The following is a 10787-nucleotide window of genomic DNA, read 5'->3' as shown; positions in this document are numbered from 1 at the left end:
TGAACTTAAATGGAACAAAGTTGAACAGGTAAAGGAAAACGTTTATTCAGGGATAAATAAATGGTTGGAGAAGTAATTCTGAGCTCAACTTTACTTGAAACATCGGGCTGGAGAATTTTTTTTCCTCCAAAGTTTTACTTAAAGCCTAGTTAGTTAAATACAGTGTTAATGTTAGTTTCAAGTGTACACTTGAATGATTCATCACTTACATGCAAAACCCGGTGCTCATCACAAGTGCCCTCCTTAAGCCCCATTACCCCCCTTTTTCTAAAAATTTTTATTTAAAATCTAGCTAGTTAACATATAGTGTGATATTGGTTTCAGGAGTAGTACTTAGTGCTACATCACTTAAATACAACACCCACTGCTCGTCCCAAGTGCCTCCTTAACGCCCATCCCCCATTTAGCCCATCCCCCCCCACTTCCCCTCCATCAACCCCAGTTTGTTCTCTGTTTAAGTGTCTCTTGTGATTTGTTTTTCACTCTTCTCTTTTCTTCCCCTGCCCATTTTCATCTATTTTGTTTGTTAAATTCCACATGAGTGAAATAATATGGGATTTGTCTTTCTGGTTTTTGTTTTTGTTTTTGTTTTTGTTTTTGTTTTTGTTTTTGCTTAGCATACTCTTTCCTCATCCACGTCATTGCAAATGGCAAAATTTCATTCTTTTTTATGCCTGAGTCATATACGGCTCACACATTTTTAAAAGCTAAGTTGGGGAGGTCGTAGTGTAAGGACGCAGGTCTGATTCAGCCTTCCCCTGTACTTAAAGGGGAAGGGGCCGGCTTCTCCATATGAAAGGGCGCACATCAAGGAGGGACAACTCTTGGGGCGCCCAATCAGGAGAGGCCGTCTGACACCTTTGGCCTTTCTAGGGGCTGGCCTAGTCACACCCTACTAAGCGTCCTGGGCCCACTCTTATTGGTCAGTCATCTGAATGTTGTGATTGGCTCCCACAACTGCCAGTATTGATAGGGGAGTAGGGATTGGAGTGCTGTGCCTGTGTCCTCATTTCCTGTAACTCCCCTTCCCAACCTCATAAAAGCCCTACCCCGCCTTTGTTCAGGGCTCTCTCTCCACGTGGCCAGCGGGTTGATGGAGTCTGTGAGCCCGAGCTTAGGCCCGTAATAGAGCCCTTTGCTTTTGCAGGCATGACTCGGTCTCCCTGGTAGTCTCTGGTCTTTTTGGGGGGTGATATTACAAACTTGGGCACAACAGTAGGACATCCCTACTTGATAATTAGCTTTAATCAGAGCAATAGTAAGAGAATTATTTTCATAACAGGAGGTAGTTTTAAATTTGGAGCAAGCCTTTCTGCCAAAAGGTGGGTGCCTACCCTCCCTCTGAAACTGGGAAATGAGGAATCTGTCTTCCTGGATGATTGCACTTCCAAGGCGGACTCCCAGGTCCTTGAGAAAGACCGCCTGGATCATAAAACTTTCAAGCAGCCTTTTAAATGATTTACATCTAAAAGAGCAGTGAAGGGATTTACAGGGAAATGTTTTCTGAAGTAAATGTTCTAAGAAAAGGGAGGACAGAGGTCTGCAGTGAGGGAGAAACCGATCTAAAGTTGAGTCAAGCTGAGAGAGAGATTAAGGTTGCCTTGGGCATAAAATATAACCAGAAATGGTGGGTGTGCCAGTTTCTGGACTTTTCCATAAGAATAAATTTAGAACGTGTGCCTTGTAAGATACACAGATCAATTGGAAAACAGATCCTCTCAAGGACTGGACTAAACCAATATTTCTACTATGTCTTTGTTTCCAAAGGGTCTGTTCGCTGAAAAGCAAAGCAAGAAGGGACATATTTCATGACTCTCCTTTGAAATTGCTCTTGGAATGCTCGCTTCAGCAGCAGGTATACTGAAATTCCTCTTGGAAAAAATAAAGAATGTAAGAGCGATTGTAATCCTAAAATTCCCACCGCAAACAAAAAGTAGCTACACACTAATACTTAACACTTTTCTATATTAAGTGGTGTAATAATGTGTTCACATTAGAAAATGTGTATAAAATGTTCTCATTCTCTCATGATTTACGTAGTTTCCTAATTTTCTTTTTTTGTTTAAAAAAATTTTTTTTTATGTCTTTTATTTATTTTTGAGAGATAGAGAGAGATAGTGTGAGCAGGGGAGGGTCAGAGACAGAGGGAGACACAGAATCTGAAGCAGGTTCCAGGCTCTGAGCTGTCAGCACAGAGCCCGATGCGGGTCTCGAACCCATGAATCGTGAGATCATGACCTGAGCCCAAGCTGGAAGCCAGAAGCTTAACCGACTGAGCCACCCAGGTGCCCCTGAAGTTTCCTAATTTTCATATGTGTAATTGGCCAGCAGTTAGAAATGAGACCACGTGTCCTGGCTTTATACATCTCTTTTCCTGGCACTGTTCAGGCTAAATACTTGCAGGAATGCCCAGGATTAACTCCTGGGTGCTCATGCACAAGTCTGCTCAGCCACCTTGTAACCTCTTTTTACACAATTCCTGCCCTTGAACTTGCTTTCTCCCTGACTGGATCTGACTGCACACGCAGGGCTGTTCAAGATGCGCCGGGTGTCTTAATCTGGTCTCTCGATAATGTGTTCCTGAGGTGATGTTTCTGACACCCTGGGGTTTGTGATTTTATTTTGGCGTGAAGTTATTTTTAGGACGTCACGAACCTTTTGCTACATGTGCTTTTATACGTTACAGGGCTGTAAGTGAACGTCCCCCGCCCCTGCCATGTTTATTGGTGCTTCTCATCAGGACCCTCAGAGAAGTCCATGACGGATAAATATCACATTGACGGCACCTCTCCACATCATCTCCTGTCTGTGCTTGAGGCTTTGTGAATGTGTCGTCCTTGTCACACGTGCCTCTGTCTTCTTTTGGGATTAGTTCTTTCCACGAGTCTCGTTAGATACTCACACACATGTCTGACTGACTGTACACAGACGTGTCTGACCCGAGCTTAGGTTTAGTCTGGGATCTATAACTATAACACTCGAGTTTGGAAACACACATTCTATTACTCGCTCATTCCTTTTCTTCCTGTATTGGTTCCACTTATTCAAGTGTATCAAATTGTGGCCCCCCCCCCCACATGTATTCATTTTAAATAGGTATGTAAGTTTTAGTTTTATATTTTATAAATATAGCATACAGTTTTCAGAAATAATTACAACATTGATATACAGTTGGTACGAAAGGCGTGGTCCATGTACCACTTACTTGAACTTGAAAACTGAGAGGAAAGGGGGAGAAGAAGTTAGGGAAGAAGGGAGAGGGAGAGACTGCGGTGCTTTGTTTTTGTTTTGATGAGCTTTGGCGTTTTCATCAGGACTTTTCCCCACAACTGAACATTTTACCTGGGTAGAAGAAAGACGAAAGAGTATAATATTTGGCTAAGAAACTGAAAGTGGGAAATGCTGGTATATTGTTGGCTCTGAGGAAAGTCTCTTGCTGTTCTTGAACAGTTGCTATGCTTTTGGGGAAGCCACGAAACATGACTGATAATCAGGAGAATTAACTAATATTTATATGTTGACATCATTTTGTTCTTCAGTTCTGACTACCGGTTAGATAGGTCTCTTTATTACTCCAGTTTTGCAGATGAGGAATCTTAGATGAGGAGACTCAGGAAAGGGAAAAGAAATTATCTGAGCTTCATGCTAATTATTTTTGTATCCTGAACTTGTTTCCCTTGAAAGCAGAGTCTATGTCCTTCTAACTTTATCTAGTAGCCTTGTTTTGTTACTTATTGAGTATTTATAAAGACGCAGTCCTAAGTGAGCACTTATTATTTAGAAAAGTCATAAAATTGATTAAATGTACTAACTGTTTTTGTTGTAGGAGGTGAGACGATCTATCCAAATTAAACATAATGTTGAAGATCCATGTTTAAATAAACTGATGAGAGAGAGTTGGGGAGAGAGAGGGATGCAGAACTTGAGAGACTATTGAATGCTGAGAATGAACTGAGGGTTGGGGGGGAGGGGGGAGGGGGGAAGCGAGGTGGTGGTGATGGAGGAGGGCACTTGAGGGGAAGAGCACTGGGTGTTGTATGGAAAACAATTTGACAATAAAATATTATGGAAAAAAATAAAATAAAAAAATAAATAAATAAACTGATGAAACAGTAGAGAACTACATGTCAAAAAATGACAAAAATATTATTGAAATTAGGGCACTGAATTAGGTTATTACTTTTCTGAATGTTAAATCAAACACTTGAGCTATGTTGAAAGAAAATATGTAGGGCACCTTGGTGATTCAGTGGTTGAGTGCTGACTTTAACTCAGGTCATGATCTCACTGTTTGTGAGTTCGAGCCCCATGTCAGGCTCTGTCCTGACAGCTCAGAGCCTGGAGTCTGCTTTGGATTCTGTGTTTCCCTCTCTCCCTGCCCTCTCACCTGCTCACACTCTGCCTCTTGCTGTCTCTCTCTCTCAAAAAATAAAGTAAAATTTAAAAAATTACGTGAGGCATCATGTTGGCTCAGTTATTTGACTGTCCAACTCTTGATTTTGGTTCATGTCATGATCTCACAGTTTTGTGGGCTTATGTGCCCCGGCCTGCGGGGTAATTCAACGGGGACCTAGAGGGGGAACGGGCGAATGGATAGGACAAGAGACACAGAGAACGAGAGCAAGACAAAAGATCTGATCAAGCTCTAACGTTTAATGATGGCGGCTGATTATACACACGTGCAGGGGGAAGAAAGAATGCAGAAGGGGAAAAAATGCTGGGGGAGGTGCAAGGTACAGGGGACCTGTCGGACGTTAGCAGATGGTGATCTCAGTCCCTGAAGCTAACAGTTATCCATGACTTGACTGCTGTTTAACCCAACGGTTATTTATGACTTAGCTGCTGCTTGTCTTGCTGCGACCTTCCCCCAGAGCTGCCTAGCACTCCACCAGGGTTCTTTTAATCCTTTCTTTGGCTCCCGGCACTTGAGCACACGTCAGACTCTGTGTTGACGTTGTGGAACCTGATGGAGTCTTCCTATCTCTCCGTCCCTTTCTGATGTCTCTTTCTTCTTTGTGGCAGACACTGCTATGCTCAGATGCCCTGGTTAACACCAATAGTGGGGCTAAGCCTAATGTCACTGGGTAGAGAATGCCCTACTTCTCTGGGGAAAGTGGGAAGCAGTGTGTGAACTTCTTATAGGAGGGCACACGTTTTTTTTTTTTTTGAGAGAGAGAAAGAGCATGAGTGGAGGTAGAGGCAGAGAGAGATGTAAAGAGAATTCTAAGCAGACTCAATGATGTCAGCGAAGAGCCCCATGTGGGGCTCAAATTCATGAGATCATGACCTGAGCCAAGATCTAGAGTCAGAAGCTTAACTGACTGATGCGCCAAGGTCCCCCAGAACATGTTTGTTTACAGAGAAGTTAAAGTTTTGATGTTTCAGTGTTTATCGTAGGCAAGAATGGAGTTTGTGTCATGTTCAGGAAGGCGCTCTCAACTCACATATATATCACCTTTTTTATTGCATTTCTGATTTATTATATTGAATGCTTCAGTCACTTATGAGTTAATCTTTACATTCTATATATCAATTTTATTCCAACTTATTGTGATATAAAGTAACACTTGTTATCTTACACATTTCTTTTCACAATTTTTATATGAATCTCTAAATACAAATTCTTCACTTTTAAATTTTATGTTGCCATATTTGGTACATAGCAATGCCTCATTTTAGTATTTGTCATGAAACTTTCTACTGTATGCTTTTGTAGATGACTGCAAAATTTGTATTCACTCCTTGTGTTTTACATATTTTGCATAATATCTTTAATGCTTTGTGCATTGTTTCTCTTCATATGTTTTAGAATACTCGAATTCTTTTACTGAAATAGAGATAAATTTGGTTGATCTTTGATTGCAATTGCAATAATATTACAGAGTAATTTCAAGAGGAGTGAGGTTATTCATCTCACGTTTTGTTTGGGATGCTTTCCCATGTGGGGAGAATGAGCAAAAGGGCAAAATATTACAATAGGCCTAGACCATTATAGACAATATTTAAAGAGAATGAATAATTAAATTACCATGGACTTTCTGCTGACCATTGACATCTGTTACTGCCATGCCCCGGGTGAGGATCACAGCTTACTGGATCCTCTGGATCCTTCGTTGCCTTACAGCATGGACACGTGCACCACAGAAAGCTCCAGCCAGTGGCTGAGCTTGGCAGAGCCCCATCATGGCGAGATGTGGACTTCTCCAGTGGCTAACTCTAGAAGGAAGACGCTTAGCCCTAGGCAGAAATTTCTTGAAACCCGGTTCCTGGAGTCTGAAACCCTTCCTGTCCAATCTTCTTACTTGTCTCTTTGCTTATATAAAGTTTCAGATCCACATCTTGGTTTGAAGGCTCTCTTGTGCTCACACCCCCAACATATTTTTTGGCACATTTTATCATGTGCTGGGATCTACTTTTCATAACAGACTTGTGCGTGGTAGATATCTAACAAAATTCATTCATTTTTAAGGCTGTAACTAGTAATGTCTACAAGCAACCTCAAAGTGCAACGTGCATGGTTACGCCAATATTTATGAATAGATGTTCGTTCTTTGAAATTAATTTAAACCTAACCTAATAGCCATGGTGTAAATATTTTGTTCAAGGAGATAGGAGAGCAGTTCAATTTCCGCCCTGTCCATTCCTTTGTTGCTTTCCACGTGGCATTCTGCCTTAGATCTATCATCAGCACGTCATCATTGTTTGCGTTTCAAAAATCATTTCCTCCTGGGTTTGATGTTGCCTCCAAAGCCTGACTCAGGGAAATACACACTAACTCTGACTTAAGGGGAGAGGGTAAAAATTGTCATCTAGCTTAAAATTAACATGTACTTCAGATTATCAAAGTTATGACAATTAATTAAAACATACAAAAAGCACTTCTCTTAAGAATTTGTCTGTCTTCCCGATATTACACAGGTTCTACATTTTTAAGGTAATATTAATATGTCACATTTGTAATACAGGTCAGTAGGGAGAGATTTTAGACAAAAAATGAATCTTTGACCTACGTGTGATACATATGTATCATTAGATAATTCACAATTGAGTAAGTCTATGTTCAAGGTCAAAATTATTCAGGGTTACAAAATTATTCAAAATGACTGACAGAATTCTTAAGGTTCTATCACTCTACAAATAGAGAATCAAGTTTTAAAAGATATCCAAACTACATAACCTCGTTTTGTCCCACTTTCTGCGGTGGGATTTTATGAGAATGTCCCTGGCCGGCCTTGCTAATCAGTGTGGCTAACTGACTTGTAACAACTTCCTCTCTGAAGCCATCATTTACCCTGACAGTGTTGGAGTTCAACTAATGACCTGGTGGATGGATTTGTCAGGACCTTCTGCTAGGATTAATGGTATCTGTCTTCCCTGAACAAGTTAAAGAACAAAGAAAAAGAAGAAATAAAAAGAAGAAAGATTTGAGGAAATAAGAATCAATATTCATATTATTGAGAATTTCACCTTGTCTTGTTAGAACTGATCCTAATATTCACCATTTGTATTATAAATCTTAGGATAAATTTCACTGCTTTATTATTTCCATGTAGTATAGTAACCAATTTGTCCAAAATAAGTATACAAGAAACTATACTTTTTTTTTTTTTTTTTTGGAATGTCCATTTTTGCACTAGGCAAAAGCAATAAACCCAAGATGTTAGAAAAGAATAAAATAGCACCTAAATTAATGCTACCAAAGTAAAATGAGAATACATTATTGCAATGTAAATTACAAACAAACAAAAACAACTAATGAGATAGGGATTGAAATAGAAAAAAGTTTAGATTCAAGAGAACTCACAAATTAGAATTAAAGTAAAACATAGTCAGCTATTGAGACAATGCAGTAATACCCACAGTACACATTATTTCCTAGAAAGATGGTAAATCACCATTATTCTGTTTCTAGATATCAATTAAATGTTTTGTCATATTGTTTTCTATGTTAGAAAATATTCAATTTTAAAATAAGAGAAACTGTTCTATTTGAGATAGGTTCCAACAAAATTATTTTGGATCAAGGAGATGGGGAGATATTCTTAGGTCATCATTGCTGCTATTTAACTGATTAGATTTCTTTTTCCAGTGAAGCTAAATAACTAGAGGTGAATGAGAAAATTAAGACCATTTTGTTTAAATAGATTTCCTTCTTTTATTTTTGCTAATATAGAAGAAATGTTCACAATAAAACTGGTAAACCTAGGACACATGTACTTAATTTCCGTAGGTGCTTTTATTTTATTTTCTTGCTAAATACACTGAAATTAGGCTTTACTGAGGGATAGTAAAGTTCAAGGGTTACTCTGAAGTGATAGTCTCATCCATTTTGTTTGCTAACGTATGTGGAAATAGCTTAGTGGGCCCTGGTGTTATAATGAAATACTACAGACTGGTTGGCCTCAACCATAGGCAGTGATTTCCCATAGTTAAAAGCTGGAGGTCCAGATTCAAGGTGCTACGTGGCTGGATCCTGGTGGGGGCTGTCCTCTGGATCTCTCGTGCTGGAGCCACTTTTTCACTGTGTCTTCATCTGGTCATGCGTGAACTGGGGAGTCCCTTCCTTTCCTTAGAAGGACACTCATGCCATTGGGAGGGCCTCCCTCTCATGAAGCCACTTTTATCTAAACCCGTCTCCCAGAGGCCCCATCTCCAACCCCTGTCGGGAGTTAAACTGGGGAGGACACAATACAGACCATAGCAGTCACGTCTCAAATTGTTAGTGTTCTGTGACTCACTTTCGGCGTGGAGGCTTGGAGACAGAAAAGAGAACAAACTTGAACCTGTCCATATTCCGTTCTTTAGAAAGGATAAGAAGCTCCTGAAGCCTTAACTACTTTTTTCCTACTTTTTTTTCCCCCTAGATGTCCAGTTGGTGATAGGATTTGGAGACCAGTACATATCAGCCAAGGACCCATCAAGGTGGGAAAGACTTGTCTTTTTTTCTTATCCATTTATGTGTCTTAAAGTTGCTTTTTAGTATGTCCGTATGGCACTGGGAAAAATAGCACTCAGCAGGTAGATGTTGACACAGCAGACAGTGGTGCCGCTCCATTTGCTCTCATGCTGCCTTGAATCCCCCCTTTTTTTTTATCGAGTGCACGTAGTGCTGCGGGGAAGGGAAGGGGCACAGTGTACCTGTGTGATTTTCAGGTGTGCAGTAACATTTACATTTCCTCTCCACCTGCTGCTGGTTCTTGTTTAGTGTTTTAATATCTTAAGTTGTGACATTCGATTTAGATCTTTGTTCCCAGTTGAATGTTATTTTGAAATAACTATTACTGAAGTTCCTTTGATATTCTTCAAAAGATTATTTTTTTAATATTTATTTTTGAGGGGCACCTGGGTGGCTCAGTTAAGCATCCAACTTGGGCTCAGGTCATGATGTCATAGTCCATGAGTTCAAGCCGCATGTTGGGCTCTGTGCTGACAGCTCAGAGCCTGGAGCCTGCTTCGGAGTCTATGTCTCCCTGTCTCTCTGCCCCTCCCCTTCTTGTGCTCTGTCTCTCTCTCTCTCTCTTTCAAAAATAAATACACCTTTAAAATTTTTTTTAATTAATATTTATGTTTGAGAGAGTGCTGGTAAGGGAGGGGCAGAAAGAAGGGGACTGAGGGTCCAGAGTGGATTCTGCACTGACAGCAGAGAGCCCACTCTGGGTCTAGAACTCAGGAACCATGAGATCCTGACCTGAACTGAAATCGGATACTCTTCTGTCCATTGAATGCCAGGTCAGACCTTCAATTCTCTGCAGTCATAAGACAGTATGGAAAAGTGGTGGCTTATGTATTGGGTTCATCAAAAAGAGGCAAGTGGCAAACCATGAAATCTTGAAGTATTTATGGTTCTGTTACTGGCTTATTTCCCTTCACACAATGCCCTCAAGACTTACCCACTCATATGAGGTGTCTCAGGTAGTCAGACTCAGAGAGTGGTGGTGTCCAGGGGCTGGGAGGGGACACCGAGTGCCGACCGTCCAGTGTGTTCAGAGTTTCCATCCAGCACCATGAGAGTTCTGGAGATCTCTGCACTGTTGTGCTTGTAGTTGACGGTATGTACTGCCCGTGGGCACCGGCTGTACTGCCCACGGGCACCGGCTGTACTGTCCATGGGCACCGTCTGTACTGTTCATGGGCACCGTCTGTTCTGTCCACGGGCACCGGCTGTACTGCCCACGGATACTGGCTGTTCTGTCCACCTAATCTTTGTTAAAGGGGTAAATCTTATGGATAGTGGAGTTTGTTTAACAACAGTTAAAAAACAAAAAATAAAAATAAATAAGTAAACAAGAACAGTGTTGCAGGGCAGGGCACCGGGGTGACTCATTCATTTGAGTCTGAGTCTTGATTTCAGCTCAGGTCATGATCTTGTGGTTCGAGCCTGCATCAGGCTTAGTGCTGACAGTGCAGAGCCTGCTTGGGATTCTCTGTCTCCCTCTCTCTCTCTCTGCCCCTCCTCCACCTCTCTCTTACTCTCTCAAAATAAAGAAAACCTTTAAAAGAGAAAAACAAAACAGATAGTGTTCTTGCTGAAATAAATAGTGCTGCCAACCAAGGAAATTTAAACACCCTGGTAATTTATAACTTACCAGGATGTAACTGGTTGGCAGACCGCAGTAGCCATCTAGCTTCTGAACACGCCTTTCTGTTTCAGTAAGTGGCATTTCATCATGAAAATAAATGCGTTGGTGCACGTAAAAAAATAATTTAATGATCTTGATTCTCTATATGATAATCATATATAAGTTTAATTTATAAATGATGACATTTAAAGAAGACATTTAAGGAAG

General features: G+C 40.7%; 1 long non-coding RNA gene across 2 annotated transcripts in view; it reads left to right on the top strand.

The window, feature by feature from the left end:
- Nucleotides 1-1193: 1193 nt before the first annotated feature.
- LOC115294640 overlaps nt 1194-10787 on the top strand; it is a 128438-nt gene continuing 118844 nt past the window's right edge. For both annotated transcript variants that reach the window (XR_003910023.1, XR_003910022.1), the window contains exons 1-3: nt 1194-1322; nt 1768-1855; nt 8865-8922. This is a non-coding gene — a long non-coding RNA (uncharacterized LOC115294640). The remainder of the gene's footprint in view (nt 1323-1767; nt 1856-8864; nt 8923-10787) is intronic.

The sequence above is a fragment of the Suricata suricatta genome, chromosome 6 (assembly GCF_006229205.1).
Source record: "Suricata suricatta isolate VVHF042 chromosome 6, meerkat_22Aug2017_6uvM2_HiC, whole genome shotgun sequence".
Lineage (NCBI taxonomy): Eukaryota > Metazoa > Chordata > Mammalia > Carnivora > Herpestidae > Suricata > Suricata suricatta.
This window is presented reverse-complemented; position numbering and strand designations above follow the sequence as displayed.